General features: G+C 43.9%; 1 protein-coding gene across 5 annotated transcripts in view; it reads left to right on the top strand.

Annotated features, from left to right (window-relative positions):
* The first annotated feature begins 6,378 nt into the window (after positions 1–6,378).
* The window catches only part of EZH2 (enhancer of zeste 2 polycomb repressive complex 2 subunit), a 56,227-nt gene continuing 47,745 nt past the window's right edge, over positions 6,379–14,860 (top strand). The window contains exon 1 of one of the 5 annotated variants that reach the window (XM_028750568.2): positions 6,379–6,531. The gene's annotated coding sequence lies outside the window, so the exon portion shown is untranslated. Of the gene's footprint in view, positions 6,532–6,602; positions 6,684–7,045; positions 7,171–14,860 lie in introns of those variants that run through there. The other 4 variants (XM_077916561.1, XM_028750570.2, XM_077916562.1 and 1 more) reach the window with 4 other exon arrangements.

Here is a 14,860-nt window from a genome sequence, read left to right as displayed (position 1 = left end):
CTCTTTCCTTTTTTTTATCTGCCAAGCAAGCAATTTTCCTGACTTGTTTGCAAATTCAAAGTTCCTTTGTCTCATTCTTTTAATATTCCATTCTACTTCTCTGTTTATTATCATTGCAAATTGTGCTTGTAACGCTTTAATATTCATTTTTGTTTTTTTATCTTCGGGACTAGTAACCAATCTCTTCTCATTCTCCATTATTTGTTTTAAAATTTCTTTTTTCCAATTTTCACTTAATTTATTCTTCCGGTCTGATCGCAAAGTGGAAGCAAGCGGGAGATGGGAAGTTGGCTGGATCTCCCTATGCAGGGATCTGGTCCTGGGTCAGGGAGAGACTGGAGTTGTGGGGACCTTTAACTTTGGAGGGACATTGAAGCATGCTTTGAAACTTCTTTTGGATTTTAATGCTGACTATGGAGAACGGGCTGATCTGCCGAGAAGGGCTAAAGACATTGTTAAGTTGGAGTTTCCCAGAGATCTGCGCCCTAGTGACAAAGGAAAGAAATTGAGAATAAGATCAGCAGATGACAAAGTAAAGGGCAGGTACAAACTTGAAGAAGATTTGCAGAAGGGACATGGAAAAGAGCTAAGAGCCTCGGACAGAAGATCACCAGGTTCATGGACTAGAGGGAATTGACAAAAGGACTGACAGAACCCGAGACCAGGAAGAAGAGACGGTGGATGAAGATTGGAAGAAAGTTTAAAAATTCATTTAAAGAAACATTGTAAAGTTAATGAGTGTCAGGAAAATGTTGGAATGAAACTATTTGGCTTTAGTAGGAGATAAGTTTAAATAAGTTTTAAGTTTTAGGGTCTTTTATGGTAAGATAAGGTTAACATAAATTAAGATAATTAAATGACAAAACATAGTGAAAGATGGAAAGGATTTGCTGAAATAATTAATAATTAGAATACAAAAAAGGGAGGTGTGAGGAGGTCGATGAAACAAGGTAATGAAAGATAAAGATATGGGAATAGTGAATTTGTTTTTAAAGTTTTGTTTTTTCTTTTTTGTTCTGGTTTTTGGTGTTGATGTTTTGTGTGTTGTGTATTTTTCCCCTCTTTTTATTTTTATTGATTTGTACTGTTTAATTACTTTTTTCTCTTTTTCTTTGCTCTTTCTTTTTCTTTCTGTAACTTTAAATTCTCAATAAATATCATTTTAAAAAAAGAAGAAGAAGTTTCCAGGAGACTGTTTGGTGATATTTAAAGATAGAGAAATGAAAAATTTAATTCTGCAAAAGAACAGGGAGAAGAGATTGAACATCGACGGGAGCAATATAATTATTTTTAAAGATGTCCCACTTCAGCTTCTGAAAAAACGGAACCAATATCAACAGCTGGTGCAAGCTTTGAGAAAAAACAAAATTGAATTTAGATGGGAGTTCCCAGGAGGAGTATCATTTGCTTATAAAGGGAAAAGACATAGGATAACAAGATTTGATGAAATGGATAAATTTTTGAGAAGATATAAAGAACTGGGAAGAGAAGAAGATGGAGCAGCACTGGCGGAAGCAGAAGCGGGAGGAGGAGCCTCACAAGAATTGGAAGAGGAGGGAGGAGAAGGGGAAGAAGAGGAGGAGAAGTAAAATTTAAAGACTATTATTATAAATTAATCAGAAATCAAAATGGCGTTGAAATTATGGACCTGGAATGTTAATGGAATGAACGAGAGAAAAAAGAGAAATAAAATTAATCAATATTTGAAAAAACAAAATTTAGATATTATTTGCCTACAAGAAACACATGTGACGAGAAAACACAGGAAAATCTTAATAAACAAAAAATTAGGAAATGAATTTATCTCATCGGACAAAATTAAAAAGAGAGGAGTGGTACTATATATTAAAAACAAATTAGAAGCTCAACAAATTTTTAAAGATGATGAGGGTAGAATCGTGGCAGTACAAATTAAGTGGCAAGGTGAAAAATTAATAATTGTCGGAGTATATGCACCAAATGAAAACAGAATGGACTTTTTCAAAGAATTAGAGGGAAAATTATTTGAATATATGGACCAAAAGATTATAATAATGGGTGACATGAACGCAGTTGTGTCATTGGACATTGACAGACTAAGAGCTACAGGTAAATCCAAAGAAGGGAAATTACCAAAGTCATTCTTTTCAATGGTAGAGAACTGCAATTTAATAGATATTTGGAGACTGAAACAACCATTAGAAAAACAATTCACGTATCAGTCAGAAGCAAATCAATCGATGTCAAGAATCGATCAGATGTGGATAACTAATGAGGTTACAACAAGAATTTTAAAGATCGAAATTCAACCTAAGGTACTATCGGATCATAATCCAATAAAGTGTATCTTGAAAGGATATGAAGAAAAATCTTTCCGATGGTGACTAAATGAGACTCTCTTTGAGGATCAAAAAGTTGTAGAGGAGGCACAAAAGTGCTTGAAGGACTACTTTCTAAATAATATGAATCAAGGAACAAAAATAACCACAGTTTGGGACGCTAGTAAAGCTGTAATGAGAGGACTTTTTATTCAACAGAATTCAATTAAGACTACAAGATATTCACATCAATCTTGGCCAACCACCTAAAAAATTTCCTACACAAAATAGCCTGAGACCAGACTGGCATCATCCCAGGTCGCAATATAACAGACCCCATCAGGAAACTACTAAATCTGATTGCAAGGCAACTAAACTTCCACTGACAATTATGTCCCTAGACATCCTCAAAGCTTTTGATTGCTTAGAGTGGAAATACCTACTAGCAGTACTAACTAATATAAAATTTGGTCCTAACTTCTTACAAACCCTCAAACAAATATACCATAGCAATCCAAAGAGGCACAAAACAAGGATGACCACTATCTCCCTTCCTTTTCACCCTGGCTCTGGAACCCTTAGCAATCTGAATATGATAAGCCACAGACATCAAGGGAGTGGAAATAAAAGGCAGAACCTATAAATTAGGGCTCTTGGCAGACGACCTAATGGTCACAACATCAGACCCCATAAACACAGCAACCTCCCTAATCAGAGAACTCAACACATTTGCAGTGGTGTCGGGCCTACAGGTAAATTTTGCAAAGTCTGAGGCTATGTGCTTCAACACCCACCCTCAAACCCAAAAAGGATTCTCCAAAATCACCAAGATATAACTTTGCTGCACCAAGTTCAGATACCTAGGGGTACAAAAAACCAGAAACCTCAACAAATTATACCTCCACAACTACAACCCCTTGTGGTGAAAAATCAACAAAGACCTGAGGAGATGGAACAACACCAACTTCACTCTCTCAGACAAGATATCCATGATCGAAATGATCATCCTCCCAAAATTAACCTACCTATTCCAACCCCCCCCCCCCAAATCTGGATTATCCCAGCCCAACTTTGCAAATGGCAGAAAAAATTACATTCATTTATCTTCTCACACAAAAAACCAAGAATAAGCCCCAAATACCTGGACCGCCCCTCCTCAGAAGGATAGGGAATCCCCAACATGGGAGCATATTACATCACATACACAACCCAACAAAACAAGAACCTGCCAACAGCATGTGAATCAATCTGGCTAACCTGATCCAAAAAAAATCCAAAAACACCAACCCCCCCCCCCCATTCACACATGAAAACAAATTTCTCTACAGCCAATCAAAGACAACCAACCACACCTTAGGCCACCCCTGAACCTCTCTCACCACCAAAGAAATACAAGCGGATAATAAAGAGAACCCACACAAGTGACGCTGACACAAAACCCCACACATACACTACGTAGAATAGAAGCATTGCCACCCACTCACCATTCCCCCCTCCACCTCTTTCCCCTTTGCTTCCTAATGTAACACTAATGTCTCAACAAATGAAACTGATCTGCAGAAAACGTAGCTTGAAAAAAGAAACATTGCACACACTTTTGTAAACCAAGAAATCTTTAATAAAAATATATTATAAAAAAGGAGATAATTGGGATAAAAGATATCAGAGTTTCCAGGTAAATATACCAATGAGGGCTTAATTAATTGGTTCCTAGCTTGTTTATAGGGACACGGGTGGCTCTGTGGTCAATCAGAAGGTCAGCGGTTCGAATCCCCGCAACGGGGTGAGCTCCTGTTGCTCGGTCCCAGCTCTGGCCAACGTAGCAGTTCGAAAGCACCTCAAAGTGCAAGTAGATAAATAGGTACCGCTGGCGGGAAGGTAAATGGTGTTTCTGTGATCTGCTCCGGTTTCGCCAGAAGTGGCTTAGTCATGCTGGCCACATGACCCAGAAAAACTGTCTGCGGACAAACGTTGGCTCCCTCGGCCAGTAAAGCAAGATCAGCGCCACAACCCCAAAGTCATTTGCGACTGGACCTAGCTGTCAGGGGTCCTTTACCTTTACTTTTTTAGCTTGCTTATAGAGTCCACAGGGTGATAAAAAATGTTTCATGCAATCAACAGCCTGAGAACATCGAGTCTTTTCTGGTAAGGTATACCAGTCTGTCTGCCATTTACAACTTCAGATGGGAATCCATTTAATCTAGCTTTGGTACTGACAAATTCGTAAGATATGAGGGTAAACAGAAAACACGCCCATAGTGAATTCTGGATGCAAATGGTCCTCAGGTTACATATGATCAAGAATGAAGATCGCTGTATGCAATATCTGCCATAGCCTCTGCCTCAAGGATTTAAGGGCTATCTATATCATAACCCAAATGCGATAAAAAGGACAGTGAGAGCACAGTTGAGGAGGCTTTCTGGGCCATACTTTTTGACCAAGGGCTGATAAACCCCTCATTGGATAAATGTCCCAGTAATCCCTTATCCAGGCCGAAACTGACATCTTTAATCAGTTCAGTTGTACCTTGGTTCTTGAACGTAATCCATTCTGGAAGTCCGTTTGACTTCCAAAACATTCGAAAACCAAGGCGCAGCTTCCAATTGGCTGCAGGAGCTTCCTGCACTCAAGCAGAAGCCGCGTCGGATGTTTGGCTTCCGAAAAACATTCAAAAACTTACTTCTGGGTTTTCAGCGTTCGGGAGCTAAAATGTACGAGTACCAAAGCGTTCAAGAACCAAGGTATGACTGTACTGCATTAAAAACTCTTATAGCTGATGGAACATACTGACCTCTATTTGGGGGGGGGGGGCAGAGCATATTGCAAGTTTGCTCATCTCCACCTTCTGACAGCTAATCTGCCAGTGGAAGCTCCAAGGCTTTGTGCGGTGAAGCAACAACCCTAAGTACCGGAAACATTTAGTCTGCTCTAAATTATGGCTAATACCTATTTAGAAGGGGAATAACTTTCCATGAAGACAGGTGCTAGGAGCACCCTTAGAGGTAACTTCAGGGAGGCTTTGCATGTCATTTGCCTGAGTTCTGTGGAAAAAACCCACTTTCCACAACTGGAAGCAAGTGAGAAAACTAGGCATGTCGCCTGGTAATATGTTACTTCTGAATGAGCAGCTCACTATGTATAAAATCATGCATATGTACAAATCTGTTGTCAAAGCAAATGTTCCTGTAAACAACTTCAAAAGCATCCATATGTGCCCCAAACACTTTCTCATAGCTGCTGTCTCGAATAATTCTAGGCACATCTCCTTGGCACCCTTACGCCAGAACCCTCTCCCTGGAGCCCTTCTCTCAGGAAGCTTCAGCTATAGGCAGCTACTTCCACCGCCCTCGTTATGACACTCGCTTCTCCCCATGTTCCTGATGGCGACCCTCGAATCTTCCTTTGTGCCCATGGCCCATGACGGAGTCACTCCGAGCAGAGGGATTCCTGGGATCTGTTAGGCTCCCCTCCCCTGCAAAAACTTCGCCCGCGCCACCTGCTTGCTGAGGAAAGACTTCGCTGGCGGCGGTCATTCGCCTCTGCCCCAGTGTTGCGGTGCAACCTCGACAGGGTTTTTGGTTTGAATGGATGCAGGAATGGTAAAATGCACAAGTTCCAAAACTTGGGCTTACTTGTGAGGAAGAGGGCTGCCGTCCTATGCCCGCTTCTTTCCACGGGAGTAGTGCCACTGAGCTGGGGGGGGGGGAAGCTCCTCGGGGCAGAGACCCCGGCGGAAGCCCCCCTCAAGGCTCTCGGCCGCTGCCCGGCGCCGCCAGAGAGCGAGCCGACGGACCCCCCCCCCCGCCGGAGGAGCCGTTGAGGGCTGCGCGCCTCCCGAGGGAGGAGCGGGGGGGGGGGCGAGAGAGGGGCTCCCGAAAGACACGCGGGCGCGCAGCAAGGCGGAGGGGGAGGGGCGGGGAAGCCGCGCGCGAGAACAAAGAGCTTCTCCCGCCTCCCTTTCCCGCCCGCACGTGGGGGGCCGAGCAGGCCCTGGCCCCGCCTCCCGCGGCCGCCGGTTGGTGGGCTGCGCGGGCGGGCGGGCCCGTCCAATCGGGGCGCCGGCAGGCCCTCGCCAAGGAGCGCGCTGCCCATTGGGCCGAGTTTGCCGCCCGCGCTCTAGTCCTGAGCGGGAGGAGGAGGCGGAGGGGGAAGGCGCGCGGGAGACGCGGCGGGCGGAGCGGGCGCCCGAGGGAGAGAGCGAGGCCGGCGGTGGCGGCGGCAGAGGGCGCGAGGGTGAGCGGCGGGCGGGCGGGCGGCCGCCTGAGGGGGCGCGGGGGGGGGGCTGAGGGGCGGGGCCTGCCCTCCGGGAGAGAGCGCCCCTCCCCCTGCAACTGCCACGGGCGGTGGGGGGGTCGGGGCGCCGCCTCTTCTTCGGGGAGCAGCAGGTAGGGAGGAAGGAAGGAAGGGGGCGCCGGGCATGGGCGGCGGGGGGGTCCGGAGCCTCCTTCCCCCCCGGGGCGGGGGGGGGGGCAGGGGCGCTTCCTCCCAGCCCGGGTCGCGGCGGCGCTGGGCTCGGGCGCCGAACTGTCCTTTGTTTGAATGGGCGCCGCCTCCGCGCGCCCGAGGAAGCTGCCGAGCGGGAAGCCCGGCTCCGGGCGAGGCGTCCCTGCCGCCGCCGCCGCCGCCGCGCCCTTGCCTGCTTCGTTGGGCGTCGGGGGGTGGGGTGAGGGAGGGGACCCTCCTCGCACCTGGCGGACTCCGGAGCAAGGGGGCTTCCATGCATTCGCCGCGGGCTGGCTGCTTTTCAGTCTCAAAATGCTAATCGCTATAATCGGGATTTGCCTTTTCTGGGGGGAATCCAGTAAGTGCAAACCCCGCCTCTGATTCCCCGCACCGGAGCACCCCAGGACGCTTCAGCCTTTTGAATCGAAGGTGCTTTCCCACTTTACCAGAAGCATGATGGGTGATGCCGGGGGAAGAATTTTGAATAAGTTGTTGTTGCCGCTACTCTTTCCAAAATTGAAAAGCCTTGCGTATCAAAGCAGAATTCCTGTACATGTGTACTTCAAAATAGACATGCATAGGATTCTGCTGCAAGTCTTTTGTGTGACTGGTATTGGTAGAAAAGATTAATATAATGCTTGCTTTAAAGTAATCCACAATTTTGTTAACCCGGAGGATGGATTTAAGCAGATCCAGTCCTGCTGATGGCAGTGATAGTTCCTAATTTTTGTGGCTGGTGTGAAGCCTGAAAATACAGTGTAGCCCATTCTGGGCTTTCACTAGAATTTCCATCAGTGGAAGTCCTGACATTCATCTGATGGCTGCAACTGTGTTTGAAGGTGTCACTTGATTAAACAAACAATGGATGGATTTTATGTCTGCAAATGAATGAGCAACATGAAAAGGAAAAGAAAACATTTGCTTTTAGATAATGCCTGTATATGTTGCAGTAGGTACCATCTCAGGAGAAGTATTTTAATTAATAAATAACCATGTGTAGGGGGGGGAGAGTGATAGTTTTTGTTTGTTACGATGTTAGTATTCTTGTGTTTTTATATTGTAAGCCAACCTGTGATCCTCAGATGAAGGGTGATACAGAAATTTAATAAATAAAGCAAAAATTTCTTGCTGTAAGGTAAGGAAGAATTCCTATTCTAAGAAGCTAGCTGCCATCAGCGGTTTTTGTAAGCTTTATATGAAATAGAAATCAGACTGGACTCCTAGGCATACATTATTTCAGAGCTTTCCAAACTGTGTGTCATGACACACTAGGCTGCAGTGTGTAGGTGTGTTGCGTGAATGCCCCACCCCCTGCTCCTCTCAGGGCTGGAAAGGTGTTAGTTTAACCTCTGGTTTGCTAGTAAAACTGAATTACTGTGTCAAGAAATGATGCATGTCCTAAAAGTGTGTCACCAACATGAAAAGTTTGGAAAGCTCTGCATTACTTGCTAAGGAGTAGGCCTAACTGAACTCAGTTACTTCAGAGTTGACAGGTGTATTGTTGTATTATCAGTTTCTTTTTAAAAATGTGCTGCCAAGTTGATCAGGAATAATCAGAAGATTTTTGGTTGGTCAACCAATTAACAAACATTGCAAGGTTTATTAAACTGGTATCACTTTCTAGCCCACTTTAATATGTTCCCACAAAGCTTATTCTTGCGCAATATAAAAATAATTTTCTTTCTCTCCCCGGTATGTTTAGTAGGTATAACAATTTGATGCTTTTAAAATGGGTAGGCTAATGAATTGAACAAAATGAGCATGATACTTAAAAGGAAATAGCATGTCCAACTGTCTTTCTTTGTGGTTTTTAAGGATACCACATTGTGAAGGTAGACATTACTTTTCTTAGGCAGCAACACTAATTTTGAGAGAAGCCAGCTTAACTGTGTCCTAGTGGCACTGTTACTCATTGTGGAAAAGTCACAAGGAGGATGTTTAGTTTGATGCACGTTTATAGGGTATGCCTAATTGGCTGTGACTTTCTGTCATCTGATATATTTCCAGTATATACTGTTTACTGGCAACATACACACGTTTCACTTGTGCAAATTCAGCTTGGCCAAATATGTAAAAAAATCTGCCATTGCCCTCATCTTGGGAGAGCATTCAGAGGTGCAGGTAGAGTACATTTTTTGACAATATGCAATTTTGTTCAGGAAGTTATCCGCAAGCCTTGGGAGCCCGGCGCGACTTCCCGCCGGGCTCCCAAGGCTTGCGGACAGCAGACTGCAGCCCAAAACCCGGGGAGCGCAGCGGAGCTACTTCCGGTGCTCCTCCAACCCGGAAGTGGGCAGCCACGGAGCACAGCGCCGGTAAGAGTGAGCGTGGGCGGTGGGGGTCACCATGGGCCAGATAAACGAGTCCCGCGGGCCTTAGTTTGGAGGCCCCTTGTAGGCTGCCTTCTGTGGCTGATAGACGGCATTTGAATTTGGCAGTCACAAGTTCTGTGAATACATTCGAAAGCCTAAGAGGCAACTGCATTCATTTCACATCACAGTTTCTCATTTAGGGGAAGTTTTTGACAATTATATATTGCTGAGTATTGCGGGGCATGGTAGCGCATTCCTAATGTGCGCTTGACTAACATCTGTGTTCATAATCCACTAAATATTTTTAAACTTGCTGATGTGATAACAGAGCTTCCTTTTTCTAAATAATCAGCAAGCTATTATTGTAATAAACTGAAAACGTGTACATTGCAGTGCATTTTGGTATGCAAGGGGAGCGAGATCCATAGCACCCAGAAATTGCGTCCTGTTTTCTCTTCCATATTTTCAAATTCTTCTTGTAGTAACTTCAAGATTAGGATCAGAATCCAGGTAGCAGTACCTGGCCCTCTTGAAGCAGAGCAATAGTTTAGCTAGCTGATCTGACAAAGTGGCAGAGTTCAAAGTTTGACTTGGTTGCTTTTGGATAAAGTGTTTCCGTATGGAATTGGGGGAGAGGAAGGAATACGGACTTAATGGCCAGTGGGGTGTGGAGAGAACAAGACCCAGAATTTATCACACAGTTTTTGTAAAAATAATATGATCCTGCTTATTCCAAGAGTATGTGTGTAGGTAGTTTTAAAAGTAGTTTTAAGAACTGTGTTAGTCATATTTTAAAATCCTACAAACCTTGTTTAAAATGAGCCTTTTAAGCGAGTTCCTTTAAAAAAAGAAGTCCCTAGTCTTCTAAATTTCCTTTTCTTTCTCTTTTAACCTCTCTTCTATTTCTTTTTAAAAAATCTCTTACTTTATTCCTTTCTTTCCCCCACCCCAATGTTTTTATTGTATTTAGATCAAAGTCGTAGTTTGGACAAAAAATGGGAAAAGATATTTGATATTAAGTTCTGTATTTTTCTCTATAAAGCCTAATAAAAGTTTTGGTTTTTTTTAAAGGGGTTTCTCTTGGAGCATAGCTGTGTAGTATTTCAAAACAATTGAGTTCCATTATCAGGATCTAACTTGTGCCTAATAGGAGCAAAACAGAGCTTAAAAGGAAAGGGAGAGAAGTTGTTGGCTTGGCCCTGTTACTAGTTGTTAAGTCTGGCATTTAGATATTGCTGCTGTTAATCAATAGTCTGGACTGCATGGTGTTGCATTGCGAGCCACATACAGCCTCTGGTGGTCCCATTTGTCGGTTGACTCAACATAGCATACATGTGGTGGCCATTAGGTAGGGTTTTTTATTTGTTCTTTTTTCTTAAGAAAAGCAATACAAATGGTTGAATATTTAAGGTGAGCCAGAATGGTTATCAAAATTAAGACAGCATGGCATGTTGGACAATAGTTGTTCTTGCAGTCATGAGATGTGCAGATTTCAACCCAATAAGTATGCAAAGAAACAGTACTCCCAAGTTCTGTTATTGAAAGGATAATCTCAAGGGCCAAGAGTCTAAGAAGAGGGCATTGTGTTTCTTTGCATATTTATTGGGTTGAAATCTGCACATCTCATGACTGGAAGGCCAGCAAGTGAAATTGTACTAGAAAATGGATAGGAACTTAGCAGAGGGCAATAAAATAAGGTACCTAAGGATCTTGATTTGAGTTTTTCAGTTAACCTACACTGTTGGTTGTCATTTCCAAAAAGACCTATAATTGTAATTTTAATGAAACAACATTTCATTTTATCTTTGTGTCTGTTTTGGACATTCCTCAATCTGTTCAAAGAAATGGATATGGAAAGTCAATTTTTATCATATTGTGAGGCAACTCCCCATTTGCATGCTACCGAACACCCATGCGGTGCCAGGAACCCAGAAGTGTAAACCAGAAATGGGGAGCATCCTGGAGAGTCCTCCTGGCTCACAAGGAGACCCTTCCCAGAACCCGAAGAGGACATCCTCTTTGGGCTCTGGAGAGGGTCTCCTCATGAGCCGGAGGGACAGTGGGTCTTGTTGAGCAGCTCAGCTGATGCACGGGGAAGAAGATTCCCCATGCATCACTGGTGCAAGCCCCGCTGCCCCTCCAGGGTGCTCCCAATATACGTGATTTTGGTTACACGCGGGGAGGCCTGGAACGTAATCCTCACATATATTGGTAGTTGCCTGTATGTTTCCTTCTCCTTATGAACAATGTTACTAGCTGCTTCCACCACTGTATGCCAATTCCATATATTTATTAAAATAGCTACAGAAACTTGCTTATTTCAGATGCAATTATAATGTCTTCATTATTACAACCCAGGGCATAGACATGTCAGAGACCAGGCTGAGGAGGAATGGTGAGAGCCTCTTCCTCTCCCTGCTTCTGACCAGGATCCTGAAGCTGCTCAGGAGCAGTGGAGCAATATAGATTTAGAACAGTGGTTTTGCAGAGGAGCATAGTTCTGAAGACAAAAGTTGGGGCGAACGGGGGGGGGGGGGTGTGAACAGCAAGGTGAAGAAGAACTGGAAGAGAGAGAGCTAACAGACTCTTGCTGGAAAGTGTCCAGTCTATCAGTCCAAGGTCACGTAGAGCAGATAAGGTAGCTACAGAAAAAGCACAGAGGTTGCGAGATCAGGTTGCAAGGCACGGAAGTGACATGGGGGGAAGTTGGTGGAAACCTTAATTGGGAACATCTTCATTCTGAGAATGGCTGCTTTGTTCTTTTGCTGTGATCATTAAATAATCTTTAAATTGTAAGTGACTCTTTTCACTTTGTCCTGCTTATCTACGGCCAAAGGTGGGGGAAGGAAGCTGTGTCCCTGAAGCCTGACAGGACATGAAGCAGATCTACTAATTGCACAGTCATTAATGTGTGTGGTTTATTTTAATTTGGAATCTAATTAGGAAAGAAGCTATATTCTATGTAACCCCATACTATGAAAAGCCTTCACTTTTATCATCCTTTCCAAAAAGAAGTAGCAGCTGCCTGCTGTATGTTTTCAGCTACTCACCTTCATAGAGTCATGGAGTTGCACAAATTGGAAGGGACCCCAAGGGTCAGCTAGTCGAACCCCCTGCAATGCAGGAATCTTTTGCCCACGTGGGGCTCGAACCCACAACCCTGAGATTAAGAATCTCGTGCTCTCCTGACTGAGCTATCCCAGTTCTCAATTGTAGGTAAAGGATTATCTTAATATTCTTATAAAAGCCTATTACGTTTAAAATAAATAATTGAGGGGTATCAATTGCTAACATGCAGATCACTTATTTTAAGAATGTTAAGGAAAGGCTCGTGTACTATCAACTATTTATTACATTTATGTACCGCTGTTTTCTTCCAAAGAGCTCAATGTGGTCCACATGATTCTCCTCCCCATTTCATCCTCACAACAACTTGGTGAAGTAGGTTAGACAGGGGTCTGCAACCTTTAAGACAAAAAGAGCCACTTGGACCGAAGGAAAAAAAACTGGGAGCCGCAAAACCATTGCGACATTTAAAACAGTGGGGAGTTTCGGGGCACACAATGCGCCTCCTCCCCTCGCTAGTATCCGCCCCGGAGCCGCGGCAAAGGTGTAAAAGAGCCACATGCGGCTCCGGAGCCGCGGGTTGCTGACCCCTGGACTAGGAGGTGGTGACTGGGCCAATGTCGCCCAGTGAGCTGCAGGGCTGAGTGGGGATTTGAACCCTAGTCTCCCATGTCCTAGTCCAACACACTAACCATTATGCCACACTGGCTCTTACGGTGTTATTCTTACTTAGTTGTAATGAATTTAGTTTTGAAAAGAAGGCAAAGGCTATGATCTCTTTGGAGATAGATGGGGTACATGTAAAATACAATGATAATGTGATCTCCAGTTCTATTTATTATTGCATCTCAGGCCATATATATCTTCCAGCATTCCATTGTTTGCTTATTGTATAGGATTTAACTTTACACAGACCTTTCTGTATGTGTACAAAAATAATTTTACAAATGTTAAAGTAGCCCTGTTCTCTTATAAGAAAAAAAAATCCAAAATTCATATTAGCACAGTAACTGCTTATTTGCTCAAAGCATGGGCAAGATAGAGACCTAAAGGAATACCATGACAGTTCATCTCCTTCCCTGTTAGTTTTGAACATGCATATTGTCAAGAAAAAGCAGTTGCCTTTAAGATCCTTTTGAAAAGAACAAACATAGTATATGCAGAACTTTCAAACACCTATCATACCAACTCCTTACATTAGAAAAAAATTCAAATTACTTCTGGTACCTTTTGTAGTCTACATCTAAAACTGAAAACTTTTACTCTGATGAGGTTTTATTGCTAAAGTTGGTATGTCACTAAAAAGGCACCAACCTTCTCATTGCCGTTCCAGTTGTCACATAGATATATCATTTGCATCTCCTGCCTTGGCCACTGTCTCATCTTTCTTAATCTTTTATCTTTACTTAAACTTTTTTTTAAATGAGGTATGTATGGTCACCAGGTTCAGATAACATTTTTAGCTGGGTTTTCTTTTTAAATCTTGCACACACCTATAATTATTATAGAAGTTGTTATACAATGATTGCTCTCCACTCATAAATTGGGGCTTGCAGTGTCTGGGCCGAGAAAGGGCTCTTTTTGGGGGGGGAAGGGGGGCAGCACAATGAAAATGTGAAAAGGGCAGATGCTAAGCATGAGGAGGGATCATTAGGAAGGGGGATGAATATAAATCTGCCAGCAGCACAGTGCCAAGTCACAACATCACAATTGTTGGAACAGCTGAGAAGTGGGAAGGAGGCACATAGCATTTTTACTGCAGCCCGTACCTCCTGTATCTGCCACCAGTGCTGGGGCTGTGAGAGACGTATGTAGCAGCCACCCAGGGAGGACATCCTGGCATGTGTGAGACTGACACCTAGCCTCTTCAACAGCAGGAAATTCAGCTCCAGAAGGAGATTTGGCATCCCATGTGCTGTAATGCCAAGAGAAGAAGAGGAATGGGGACTTCAATGCATTGTTGGTCTGCTGTAGTAACTATTATACCACCGTCTATTTTAATTGTTATTTGAATATATACAGGCATTGCCCCCCCCCACTTACACGGGGGTAATGGGCTGTGCCCCCCCATGCATCAGTGAAATTGCATAAAGTGAGGAGCATCCTGCTTTAATAGGGTGTGAATGGAGGACCCCCTGGAAATCGCTGCTTGGTATAAGTAGTGTTGGGCCAGAGAATGAGAAACTTCCATTGGATTGTCTGCTGCAAATGTTGCAAGTAAGTGCTCTAACTTAGATAGGACAAGTGAAAAATAGGCAAAGCTCTTGGCTTCCTAGAACTGGGGTTTCCAAAGTGTGGTCCACAGACCACCAAAGGTCTGTGAGCTACACTTAGGTGGCATGTGGCCCCAGCTCTGTGGAGCAGGATAGCTGTGCAGGTGAGCAATGGTGTGCTCCATTGTTCTTAGAATGAGCAGAACGTGACCGAGGTGGCGAGGTGCCTTTTGTCTTCCCAGAGGGACAAAGCTGCAACTGGTAGCAACATGGGGGATGGTCCCAACCGGGGAAAGAGGCTGACAAGGCGCTTAAGGAGCAAAGTGTCAGTCCATGGGCAGAATGAATGCTGACTCCGACTGAAGACTCAAGCTGACATAGATTACACCAAACATTGAAGAATGTTTAACATCTCCATTGCTTTTAAATTGCCTTTAATTGTATTTGTACTTCTTTTTCTTACCATGCTGAATTCCATATACTTTTTTTTTAAAAAAAGTTGAGCATTTAGTGCAGCAGATTACAAAT

This window comes from Podarcis muralis, chromosome 12 (genome assembly GCF_964188315.1).
Source record: "Podarcis muralis chromosome 12, rPodMur119.hap1.1, whole genome shotgun sequence".
NCBI lineage: Eukaryota > Metazoa > Chordata > Lepidosauria > Squamata > Lacertidae > Podarcis > Podarcis muralis.
This window is presented reverse-complemented; position numbering and strand designations above follow the sequence as displayed.